Source organism: Pinus tabuliformis, chromosome 1_2 (assembly GCF_031772625.1).
Source record: "Pinus tabuliformis cultivar Carrire ecotype Pingquan chromosome 1_2, CPIR1, whole genome shotgun sequence".
Lineage (NCBI taxonomy): Eukaryota > Viridiplantae > Streptophyta > Pinopsida > Pinales > Pinaceae > Pinus > Pinus tabuliformis.
In genome coordinates, this window is record NC_142298.1 from 555,822,867 (window position 1) to 555,837,119 (window position 14,253).

The 14,253-nt window shown below is 34.5% G+C and overlaps 1 pseudogene; it reads left to right on the top strand.

Moving 5' to 3' along the window:
• Positions 1–8,487, top strand: part of LOC149206809 (protein NODULATION SIGNALING PATHWAY 1-like) — a 41,934-nt pseudogene extending 33,447 nt beyond the window's left edge.
• Positions 8,488–14,253: the final 5,766 nt, after the last annotated feature.

Here is a 14,253-nt window from a genome sequence, read left to right on the forward strand (position 1 = left end):
ACCACCCGACCATAGATTGAGTTGAACCAAATATTTCTTTCATCCAATCAGCCTCGTGCCATATTCTAAGCATGAATGTGGGATCTCAAGACATAAACAACTAGGGCTTTCCAAGGATTAAACCACCTCTACCCTCAGGCTACCGTGATCTCACCAAAACCAGTCAAGAGATCATAAATGCAAAACAAGCTTATATGCCTTAGAGTTTTTTCGCCATTACTTTTAGGAATTTGTTTGTCTCCACCCACCTATCAAGGGTTTCCCGAATATTAAACCACCTCCACCCCCAACCCTTGGGAATTTTCCTAATACCACCTCACCCGATTCCAAAACCTTCCGGAAATCCAAAGCTCAACCAGAAAAGAATCCCATCACACCATGGCTATCCAGAAAATGGAATGGCAAGGTTGAAACCACTGTCAAAACCAAGAAAAACCCATACCAATGATATAAAATGATCCAAATAAGCCAATGCATGTACCATGCATTCACACATCAGATAGGAAATCAAAAATGCAACCTGTTACTTGCAATATCTTCTTGTTGAGATGTTGATCCAACCTTCTCCTTGCTTTCCTTGTTTATCCTTTTCCTTCCTTTTCTTTCATTGTCTTTCCTTTGCTTGATTGCTTCCTTACCTTGGTTCTCTTCTCTCTCTCTATGAAACTAATTCCAAAGCAAAACTGACAAAAGGCTCCAAACTATTCCTCTGATGATTTTTTATTATTAATGCCTCTAATTTCTTCATTTTCCTTCAATTTCCTTCTCATTCAAATTTGTGACCCTTCATCTCCCTTTTCTCCTATTTTCCTTTATTTTCATAAATAAAATGCCAATTAATATATATTTGTCTTTGCCAATTTATTTAGCCATAAATAATGTTCAAAATAACAACAAGAAATGCTAAAAATAGAAATGTTATAAATAGCATTTCTATAATAGCATTTCAAGTACCAGTGTGGAAAATAGCAACAAGGAATGATAAAATAGAAATGCTAAAAATAGCATTGCTATAGATAGCATTTCAGGATATATTCCAATTTTAATTAGTCCTTGAATTAAAATTGAGAATTAAAATTCGAATTTAGTCTCACTAGCTATTTGAAAAATAATTAATTAATTCATCTTGAGTTAATTAGTTGGAGAAAATCAAACATGAAATCTATGTGAAGACATGCAACAGTTATCCCTTTGATTGAGGAAGTTATCCCTTAATTAAGGAGATAAGGATGAGTTGTATTTGAGTTGTAATTAGTTAGCTCAGTTAACTGAGTTAAGTCCAGTTAAATTAGTTCCAAACAGTTGGAGGAACTAATTGTGAGTTCAGTCAGTTAATGCATGCATGCATGCAACTAGTGTTCTCCAGATAACTGAATATTCTCTCATAAATAACTCATGCATGTCAGTTCAGAGAAAGACCCAGTTGAGATTAAAGGAAGGGACAATGTACTATCAATTGGAGGAATTTTCCTATAAAGGAAACTCATCCATGCAGAAGGAATTATCTCCTTCAGGATTGCGTAGTTATTTCAGAGGTCAGAGCAGTGTGTGAGGTGAGAATCACACAGGATACAGCTAGAGGACCCAGGAGAAACTGCGCAAGGAAATAGGAGGCTTGGAGGATTGAAGGAAGGCATATGTGTTGTCTATTCTGTCTATGAGCAGTAGTGAGGGATTGTACTGAGAGTTGGATAGCTTGAGAGCTAAAGCTTTGTGTAATCCTGAGATATTTCCACTTGTATGATAATACAGATAGCAGGGTTTTTAGCTGAGGCTTTCCCCAGAGTATTCTTATGTGTTTCATGTGTGATTGAATCTTCTTCTTTGTTATATGTGTTCTGCTTGATCTTGCTCAAATCAATTAAGCTTCCCCAAGTTTGATTGTAGAAGTAGATTAAATATTTTGCTTTATTATATTGCATTATCAGATTAATCTACAGTCAGATTTTCTACATAGATCTCAGAGGAGGATTTGTAGAGAATTTGCATGAAATTCTACATGGTATCAGAGCTAGCTGATCTATGGAGAAATTTCTACAAATAAATCAAAAGTGACACCCACTAGAATGTTTTGCTCAACATTAATCTTGAAATACGTATCCCATGACCTTAGTCTTATTTTTCCTTTAATAACCTTTTATTACATGAACTTTTAATCCAGGTTTGTTACATATTTAACTCAAAACGCCAAAAAAATCACCACAAATGCCAAAATCCGCCTTTTTAAGGCCAAAATCTTCCTTTTGTGTTTGAGCGTTGAGGTTGGAGGAGGACTAGAGGCTAGATCTTGCCTTCCTAGGCCTAGATCCACCTCCACTGGTACAAAATGGCTAATTAGTTACTAAAAAACGACTAAATTTTGCATATAAACAACCATTTTTCATTCAATGACGGGTAATAATTTACAGTATCTTATAATGCGACCAACTTTTAGTCATTTTTAGCTTAGTAATTAATTGCTTGTCTCAATTTTATTGTCTGGTAGTATAATTAGTCATTAATTTTATCATTGATTTAGTCATTAATTGCCACAATTTATGACCAAATATACCACAAAGTATATTACTATATGATAACCCAAAAAAACCAATTAATGACCAAAATGTTGGTCTGTTATAAGATATTGTAAATTAGCTACTAATAGTCATATATATGCAAATTTTAGTCATCTTTTGAAACCAATTAATGACCAAAGAAATATGACTAAATTTTGGCCGTGTTATAAGATACTGTAAATTAGCTACTAATAGTCGTATATATGCAAAATTTAGTCACCCTTTGTAATCACAAATTTATCATGTGTAATAGTCATTGGTATTTTTTTGGTAGTTTCATATTCATTATATAAACATCTAATTTAGTAGTTTATATTCATTTCATTTACTTTAACTAATAATCATTATAAACGACTAATTTAGTCGTATATTCAGTTTATTTATGTTCATCATTAATCAATATAAACTACTAATTTAGTAGTTTTAGATTAATTCTATGTGTTCATTATTAATCAATATAAATTAATTAGTATGATTTTGCGACTAAATTAAAAAAATGCCATACAATGTGGATATTTATCTAATATGAAAACACAAAGTTACATATGTTAATTACAATACTAAATAATATCAAGTGCAACTATAAATAATTTCAACCACATAAACTATATTATATGAAATGTCAAGTATTACAATACGAGTTTCCAACTTAATATTGGTTGGACTACAATTTACACATGAAATATTGTTTCATCACTTCAAAACATTATCATTATGTTGCCAAGGCATTGTAGGTGAATTCACCAACTCTGAAGACTTGATCATCAGTCTCTATGTGTGTGTCTCATGCGAGATATTGTTTTTACGGGTATCACTAGATCGGTTCTCTTCTCTCTCTCTCTTTCTGCATTTGTCGCTCTAGTGTTATTTTTCTCCTCTTTCTTCAATTCCTACTTTTGATCATCAATATTGAGTTCCTCTTCTGAAATGAAAGAAGATATAATGTAGAGTATAATACATGAAATACAATGAACACTGGAATATAAACTAAAGTAGACTATAAAGGATTTATACGACATATACCTCAACATTAGCTATGTCAATGTCATTTTTCCCTAGAAAAGCAAGAAACTCGAACAAGTTTTCTTTAGTTGGGCGATAGTGGCCACTATGTGGCCAAATGACCTATATAAACAAAACAAATAAAACATCACCATAGAAAAATAAAACCTTGGGAACTTAATAACAATCATATCAGCTAAGTTACAATCTAAAAAGATCAAGTTGTAGATATCTTGTGAAAACATATGGAAAGAAAAAGACAACATAATAAATAATGTATGAGAACTAGCTAGAAAATTGCATCATAGAAGAAAAAAATTCTCCTATGGTTACCCATACATGTGGGTGGGTAACATGTCCCAATATGCCATGATCTTTAGGGTCCAGAGGAAGTAAACTTCCTACTAACATAATGATTGATTGGTTGCATCTTGGCCTTGCCTCTCCTTTGTGAGTCAAAAAAATAAAAATAAGTCCATCATTAACTAGTTGTACTCCATAGTATCATTTTCGCATGTTATCTCCACATACCTACCAAAAATGTCATATATTCCAAACAAATGGCATTTTGGAATTGTTTCTAAACCTATGTCATTTATACCCCCTTCCAATGTATCTAACCAAATGTACCCACTTGATTTTATTCTTTCATATTCATTTACATCCTAAAAAATATTTGTTTAAAAAACAAAGACAACCCCAATATATCCAAATCCTAATGCTCATCCATATTTTCCATAAACCATAAGAATTAATACTCTTTTATGATCAACATTGTACAACAATGAAGCTACACAAAACTAACTATTCGTATAAAACAAACAATGAAGCTACACAATGAAGCTTAATTTATATTCGTATAATGAAGCTTAATTTCTATTGGTAACTAAACAAACTAGAAATGAAGTTATTGGTATAAAACAAACAACAATGAAGCTACACAATGAAGCTTAATTTATATTTGTATAATGAAGCTTAATTTCTATTGGTAACTAAACAAACTAGAAATGAAGTTATTGGTATAAAATAAACAACAATGAAGCTACACAAAACACTCAGTCAATCGGTATAAATTCCAAACATAATGAGAAAAGGAGCAGTGCATCATTCTCTACCATGTGTTCTACCAAATAAAATGGTAAAAATACTAGAGGAAAACTCTCTTCTTTACAATGCATTTTAAGAAGAATAAATGGATATTCAATTCCTTATATTCTATTTTAAGAAATCCATTTGCATTCCAATTTCGAAGTACCTCCACATAAAGAGATATAACATTTCAAGTTTCCACATACATCATAGAAATTCAGGATGATACTTCCATAAACAAGAAAATGAATTAGACCCAAACAAATCACATACTTGTGAAAAGAAAAGGTATGCAAAGAATTGGTTATCTTGCACAAATCAAAAAGTTTCATTGTTTTGTCTGCGGATCATGTAGCCAATACCCACTCATTGAAAGAATTGAATGCAAGACGATTAAACTGAATAAATAGGAATACACTTTATCAGAAGAAAAAAAACAAAAATAATACCTCAACCAAACAAAACTCATACTGCAATAGAAACAAGAAAATAAACCTTATTGATATGTGCATGAATTGAAAGAGCAATGAGAACAATCTCACAAGAAGGAAAGTGCGAGAGAAAATCAAATTGTACACTCTATATTATATTAGGTATATACAAGAGTATAAAATTGGTGGATAGAAATATTTTATGAGTTAGGAGAGTGATAATCTTTCACCCACCTCATTGTAATAAACTTACATATTTCACCAAAATTGCTAGGGGAAGATGCATTAGGTCTTTTCCAATCGAAATTTGTGAGGGATGCACATTTTCTGGAAATTTCCTAGGACTTGTACTTGCCCTTATGCATCTATAAGTCATGAGTGGTGTGTATCTATTTTTTTCCTTTGAAATTCATAAGGGAAGCCCCTTTTGCTGAAATTTCCCAGGACTTGCACCCATCATTGTCCTTTTGTAAGTCATGAGGGGTGTGTATCTATTTTTTCCTTTGAAATTCATAAGGGAAGTCATTTTTTGCTGAAATTTCTTGGGACTTGCACCCATTCTTGTCCCTCTGAAAGTCATCATGATGGGTATGTATTCTCCCAAACTCACTCAAGAATTGTACCTTGGCTCTTCGCTTTGAGGTTCACATCATATGTTTGGGGCATAATTTCTCACCACTGAACTAATGCCTCTTTGGAATATTTTTAATAGTTAGGTTTAAATTTGTTAAAATCTATGAGATCTAATTTTGGAGCCCATGATTAAGTAACTTGTTCAGTGTTTGGAGCCCTCCACTATGTATATCACTAAACTAATACCTCTTTGGAATATTTCTAATTCTTTGGTTTAAATATGCTAAAATATATGAGATTTTTTTTAGAGCCCACTATTACATAACCTATTTAGTGGAGGCCTCCATTGTATATACAAATCTCTAGTTTAAATGATATTTTACTTGCTACTATAACCACATATCTACATATATTGGGAGGCTTCTAGACTTTCTGAAATGATTATGTCGTTATTCAAGGTTCAAATTTGATTCTTTAATGCCACCACGTGTTATCTCAACTACTAGACCACAATCCAATGAACATCCTCTTTTTCCTATAACCATGCATTTGGAACATTAAGAACGGAGGGAGGGGGATGCCCCAATTCATGAAAAAAATTTCACTGAAAATTCAAGTTTTAACAGTCAAGAAATTTGTTGGGTCCAACTAAATTCATCTAAAGTTAATGTCATTTTAGTGGGGAGATATTTACTCACATCCATCTTCATGCAAATTCTAGCACATGGGACAATCACCTTTCCTTAAAGAAGACCATCGTACAAAGAATACAAACTCTCTAAATTGTTTAGGAAATTTCTTTTACTATTTTTCAGATGAGAGGCTCATGCTCTGGAATAGGCTTTAAAGCAAACAATTATAACATTTTAGTTGGGAGATCTTTACTCACATCCATCTCCATGCAAATTCTAGCACAGGAGACAATTGCCTTTCCTGGAAGTGGACCACTAGAGAAGACACCAACTCTCTGAACTACTTATGAAATTTGTTTTACTATTTTTCATATGAGAGGCTCATTCTCTGGAAGAGGCTCTGAAGCAGACAATTATAACATTGGAGTAGATTTACTCTCTTGTTATTTCTGTTATTTATGTTGATCTTCAAGGATTATTTTCTGATTCTGAGTAAATCAAAATAACTTGAAATGAGATATGTTGCTCCTTTCCCTTCTAATTCCCCTCACCTTAAAGCTCTATGTTATGGATTATATTGTTCTAGGTAGACGATGGAGAAGAAGACACTACTGATATTTCTGCTACTAATTTTTTTGTTCATTCCACAACTTTGACCAAATAGATTTCTTATGTGCATTTGCTTATAAAACCAAAAATGATTAATTTGTTTCTTTGTTGAATACAAAATGATGTGGAGGATTCTACAAGATAACCAAGAAGAGAAAAATAGTTAGAGTCTCAGGTGAATCTACTAAAGGAAAAATCTGGAATGTCTTTGAAAAAAATGCAGCCTCTCCCCACACAGGAGAGAGTTTGGGTCATGGAAACCACTTACCTGGCCCCAGAAACTAAGTTCTATGCATGGAGAAGAATCAGACAATCAATTAGATTTGGACGCCATAGGAAACAACAACAACAATAATAACAACAGTAGCAATAGCAACAACAAAGGCAGATAAGGTGGATGCCAGAGTAGTCCACCTAATCTTCCCAACGAATCGATATGGGTTGAACAACTACTAAACTCTTGTGTAGTGGTTATAACCAACAATAACATTGTTCACATTCAACATCTCATATGGGTCTTCCATGATCTTGCATCAATCTCAGGTGATGCAAACCATAGGCTTGCAGCACATGGGCTGAGAGTTTTCATTGTTGAGATCATGCATCCCAATGCATCTCTTCCTTGCTCGAAATTCCTCTCTGTAGATCCAAAGTTGTTTCACAGGGCTCTCATCAAGTTTCATGAGGTAAGTCCATGGTATTAGTTGTTGTACACCATAGCCAATAAATATTTGCTCGAAGCCTTTGAAGACAAGACCAATAAATCTCTTCATGTAATAGATATTGGTGTTTCTCATGGAATACAATGGCCCACATTCATGGAGGCATTGGCTAGAAGACCACCTGGGCCTCCTAGTCTCCAAAGGCTAACTATCATATTAGACACTCTTGGGGAACCCTTTTTAGTTGGCACTCCTTCCAATGACTTCCCTAACCATTTAAAGAGGTATGCAAAGACTTTGAATCTTGATATGAAAGTGAAATCCCTTACCATTGAAAGCCCTAGGGGTCAAAGAATACGAGGAATTAGCTATATGTGCACAATTTCATCTTCATCAACTCTTAGGAGAGGGATTGGACAAAAATGAAGTAAAAGACAATCAGTTAACATCAGTTCACCCTCATGACAAGTTCATCAAATTCATAAAGGACCTAAATCCCCAAGTATTTTTCTTGATTGATAATGATATAGACCATTCATCTCTTGATTTCATAGAAAGATTTAAGAACTTTGTAGATCATCTATGAAGATTATTGGATTCCAACAACGTATGTTTGAAGGGGAAAGAGTGCAAGGAGAGGTGTATGGTTGAAGGCGAGGTTGGCATGGGGTTAGTTAATAATGTAGGATATGATGGTGCTTCTCGTATGGAGAGAAAAGAGAGCCAATTGAAGTGGGTCACTAGAGTTAGGGAAGGGGGATTTGTGTGTCATATCCCTAGTGACAAAATAATTCATTGTGCAAGAGCCATTTTTCGTAAACATGATTCAAATTGGGAGATGCATTTGGAGGATGGGTATATTTCTTTGTGTTGGAAGAGTCATCCTATCACCTTTTTCTCTTTGTGGAAGCCATCTTTGAATGAGCCTACATGAGTAGACTCCTTGTTTCACTCATATTCTACAAATATTATGCATCTTTTTTTCATTAACTTCTATATTCTTGTTTCATACGTATCAGTTTCATATGTATCATACATAGAAATGTACATAAACTTTGGTCTCTTGAATTTGTACTTTGGGTCAAATTCAATGCTTATATTTAACTGATAGCAGAAAGGATACAAATAATAAAGAAAAAATGAAAATTTCATCTATTTATCATTTGATGCTCAATTAAAATCATTGTGTTGTAGTTTCACATAAGAACCTTAACATCATTGTCGATTGTTTTACCTTCACCCTATATATACAAGTGGTAGTCTACCTGTTATATGTTTTGGAGCTTTTCTGGGCATATTTTCTAGTAGAATTTACACAAAATCCAACAGGGATTTATTCCAATTATATGTGAGCAAATTGATCTCATTCAAACTAGATAATTTAGCTTTGGTCAATGTACCTGAAGAGAGAACTGCAACTTTTTATCCTAGTATAGTGCAAAAACACGACGACTTTGCTTTCCCACTACTAGCACACATGCTCCAGGATAAATTAAAAAAAAAAATAGTAACAGAGGGAAAAACTACAACATACTTCTCCGGAAATATTTCTTTGGGTGGTAGGATACTGACAAATAAAGGGTTATTGCTTGACTGTGTATTTGGATAAGAAGTAGTTTCCACATGCAGCATCCACTGAGGATGCTCCAAAAGTGAACAGAAAAGATACATAAGAAGTTGTGAATATGTGGGCAGTTCTAGAGTCCATCTTTTGTTTACTTTGTTATAAAATTCCCCTCTTCCCTCAAACTCGCACACATGTTCCTTCTGCAAGTTCTACACATTTTCCCATACAAATTAGAACTATACTTTGGAAGTTACCACTTGATTGAGAAAATCAGCAAGCCAGACTAGTATTACTCAAAATCACACTTAAATATGTTTTTACCTTTAATCCGTTGTACTGTGTAATCTACACGAACACTACTTTTTGGTAACAACCCCTTAACCCACTCTCCTTTCATCAATGCACACAACCTTTGATGCTCAGTCACGACATCCAAACATTCTTGAATAAGAGGATTGAAAGGTTTCTCTTTTGGAGGTTGAAGGCCCAGTAAAGATGGTTGTGGAGCTACATTCAAGATAGAATGCAACACACAATAATTATAGATACAAAGAATACAATTTGAATAGAAATTCTTCAAATATGTTAAACAAAAAACATGTTAAAAGGTGGAGCATTGCATTATTTCTTTGAAACCTAAACATTTCAAGCCTAAAAGTGACCCAACATCAAGGACTTAAACATTGAGCTTGCAGAGAACTCATCAGAGATAGAAACATTGAGGTTTTAGAGTGACTTATAACGTAGTTCTCAACCTTTTAACAACATAAAATATGCACCCAACACTTTTAAGTAATGTAACTTACTAGGAGGAGCATCTCGTGCTTGTATGAGAGTAGCACACAATTGATGAAGAACTCCATCCTCATCAATGGTAAATGTTGTCTACCACTCATTAACAACATTATTAGATGAAGCAGCAGAAGAGACTCCAGAATTTGGTACATTACTACCTACTTATGTTAAGGTGATAGAAATCCCAAGCTTTGCTGCCGTTTGCATAACCTATCTTGGAAATAACACAAATCAATATTAAAAATCAAATTTGATATGTAAAAAATTAAAATCATACATTTGAGAGTAAGTATATTTTGAGCAATATATTACTTGGCTATGATTGGTTTCAATTTTTTGAACAAGAGGATTAAGAAAAACTTGAGATAACCACTTCCTTATATGATTGCTCCATTACTCAATATGAGGTTAAGCACCCAAGTTTTGAAAGGCTTCAATGGATTTCTCCAATGACATCGAAGGGGGGAGGTCACCATATCCTTGTTTAGGTGGTGCATTAAGATTTTGTGAGATTGGAGACATCCTAGTTGTCCTCAGGGAGGTGTTTCTTGGAGTGCCAGAGAAAGATCCTGAATTTGGAACAGGACTTGGAGTTTGCCACCTATTCCATGAAGGCTTGGTGATGGCATTGTAAGACCTTGGTTTGAAGGTGTTGTTGCCTTTGACATAAAATCTGACAGTTTTTCTTCCACATTTGCCATAAAATCTTCAAGCTTTTCTTCTGACAATATTTCCTCCTTTGTAAGACTAGGCCTTGGTTTAGACCATGGTATTGAAAATTTTTTGTCCCAAGGGGATGTGCTTTGGCATGGTACTTGTGATCCTAAAAGGGATTGAGTACCTTGAGATCTTGGTCATCTATTTGTAACAGGAGTAGTGAATGGGGAAATGTTGTCAACACCCACATCTCGCCTCTCCAATCTAGACCATTGATATTGACTAGGCCCTAGTCCACAAGAAATTTTAGAAGGTGATTGTTGTACAGGTGCTAATAGAGATGAGGGGGATGGAGTTGATGATTTCTTTGATCTTTGTGGCTATTTTATACTACCAATATTTCAATGGAAGTATGTATTTCCCTCCTCAATATTCCTCTTCCTTAACCCCTAAAGTTCTTGTTGATGTTCTATGAAACCAAATGGTTGTGTAGGTTTGTTTGATGTTGATCTTGTTGCTGAATCTCGAGGAGGGGTTTGAAAAACATCATAACCATTTGAATTTGTCATTCACTGCAACAAAAATGCTTTTAAGATAGCAAAAATACCTATGAGGAACAATAACCCTACTATTATCTGTAGCACCTTGACAACCCCATCTACAATTAGAAAAATGAACAATACTAGTCATATTCCAACTTACAATCCATTCTATTAACCCTGAAAAAGTTTAAAAGCTATAAGATAGGAAGCCAAAACAGTGAACTCACAAGAAATGTATTGTAGAATGCCTACAGCTGCTATCAATTCAACAACCATTTGTTCCCTGCAACAATTTATGAAAAGCACTTTGTCACATAAACACTTGAAAACTTACTAACCTTTAAGAACAATCCATAGGTAACAAGAGCTTTGTTCATATGTAGAGTTCTCCCTGGACATAATCTAGGAAGTAAAAATAGAAGATAATTTTCTCACTTAGGTGGTTTGGGGTCATGTGTAAGAAGTAGATATTGAATCCTACAGTAGTATGGTCCTTGGTCATTGGATTATTGCTACCAATCTAAAATTTAAAGTACTTTATCATGAATTGTTTCTCGAAATAGAAGCACAAGATTAATATATAATGCCATGGTAAGCTAGAATTACTAGAAAACACAAAATGAAAATGATCCAGGTCATCAGGGCATGTATGAGAATAGCTATTAACTTATAGAACATGATGATCACAAATTAGAAAATAGTGAATTTCTAAACCATACTTCCTAATTGATTTCCCACACCACAGTGAGAATGGTGCATATGGTGCAGAACTACTAAGTCATGGTAAAAATCTAGGTGCCTAATAAGATTTGCAGCATTTTAAAAACAATACAACATTTTAAATAACAACATAAAATACACACCCAACACTTTTATGTAATGTAACTTACTAGCAGGAGCATCTCATGCTTGTATGAGAGTGGCACACAATTGATGAAGAACTCCATCCTCATCAATGGTAAATATTGTCTGCCACTCATTAGCAACATTATCAGATGAAGCAGCAGAAGAGACTCCAGAATTTGGTACATTACTACCTACTTATGTTAAGGTGATAGAAATCCCAAGCTTTGTTGTTGGTTGCATAACCTATCTTGGAAATAACACAAATCAATATTCAAAATCAAATTTGATATGTAAAAAATTAAAATCATACATTTGAGAGTAAGTATATTTTGAGCAATATATTACTTGGCTATGACTAGTTTCAATTTTTTGAACAAGAGGATTAAGAAAAACTTGAGATAACCACTGCCTTATCTAATTGCTCCATTACTCAATATGAGGTTAAGCACCCAAGTTTTGAAAGGCTTCCATGGATTTCTCTAATGACATCGAAGGGGGGAGGTCACCATTTCCTTGTTTAGGTGGTGCATTAAACTTTTGTGAGATTGGAGACATCCTAACTATCCTCAGGGAGGTGTTTGTTGGAGTGCCAGAGAAAGATCTTGTATTCAAAATCAAATTTGATATGTAAAAAATTAAAATCATACATTTGAGAGTAAGTATATTTTGAGCAATATATTACTTGGCTATGACTGGTTTCAATTTTTTGAACAAGAGGATTAAGAAAAACTTGAGATAACCACTGCCTTATCTAGTTTCTCCATTACTCAATATGAGGTTAAGCACCTAAGTTTTGAAAGGCTTCCATGGATTTCTCCAATGACATCGAAGGGGGGAGGTCGCCATCTCCTTGTTTAGGTGGTGCATTAAACTTTTGTGAGATTGGAGACATCCTAATTGTCCTGAGGGAGGTGTTTCTTGGAGTGCCAGAGAAAGATCCTGAATTTGGAACAGGACTTGGAGTGTTGCCACCTAGTCCATGAAGGCTTGGTGATGGCATTGTAAGACCTTGGTTTGAAGGTGTTGTTGCCTTTGACATAGACTCTAACAATTTTTCTTCCACATTTTCTAGAAACTCTTCAAGCTTTTCTTCTGTTTAGTATTTCCTCCTTTGTAAGACAAGGCCTTGGTTTAGACCATGGTGTTGAAAATTGTTTGTCCCAAGGGGATGTGCTTTGGCATGGTACTTGCGATCCTGGAAGGGATCGAGTAGTTTGAGGTCATGGCGATCTATTTGCAACTAGAGTAGTGAATGGGGAAATGTTGTCGACACCCACATCTCGCCTCTCCAAACTAGACCATTGATATTGACTAGGCCCTAGATAATTTAACTTTGGTCAATGTACCTGAAGAGAGAACTGCAACATTTTATCCCAGTATAGTGCAAAAACACGGCAACTCTGCTTTCCCACTACTAGCACACATGCTCCAGGATGAAAAATAATAGGAACAAAGGACAAAAATGCAACATACTTCTCTGGAAATATTTCTTTGGGTGGCAGGATACTGACAAATAAAGCATTATTGTGTATTTGGATAAGAAGTAGTTTCCACATGCAACATCCACTGTGAATGCTCCAAAAGTGAACAAAAAAGATACATAAGAAGATGTGAATCTATGGGCAGTTCTAGAGTCCATCTTTTGTTTACTTTGTTATAAAATTCCCCTCTTCCCTCAAACTTGCACACATGTTCCTTCTGCAAGTTCTGCACATTTCCCCATACAACTGTACTTTGGAAGTTACCACTTGATTGAGCAAGTCAGCAAGCCAGACTGGTATTACTCAAAATCACACTTAAATATGTTTTTACCTTTAATCTGTTGTATTGTGTAATTTGCATGAACACTACTTTGTGGTAACAACCCCTTAACCCACTCTCCTTTCATTAATGCACACAAACTTTGATGCTCAGTCATGACATCCAAACATTCTTGAATATGAGGATTGAAAGGTTTCTCTTTTGGAGGTTGAAGGCCCAGTAAAGATGGTTGTGGAGCTACATTCAAGATAGAATGCAACACACAATAATTATAGATACAAAGAATACAATTTGAATAGAAATTCTTCAAATATGTTAAACAAAAAACATGCTAAAAGGTGGAGCACTGCATTATTTCTTTGAAACCTAAACATTTCAAGCCTAAAACTGACCCAACATCAAGGACTTAAACATTGAGCTTGTAGAGAACTCATCAGAGATAGAAACATTGAGGTTTTAGAGTGACTTATAAAGTAGTGCTCAACCTTTTAACAACATAAAATACACACCCAACACTTTTAAGTAGTGTAAC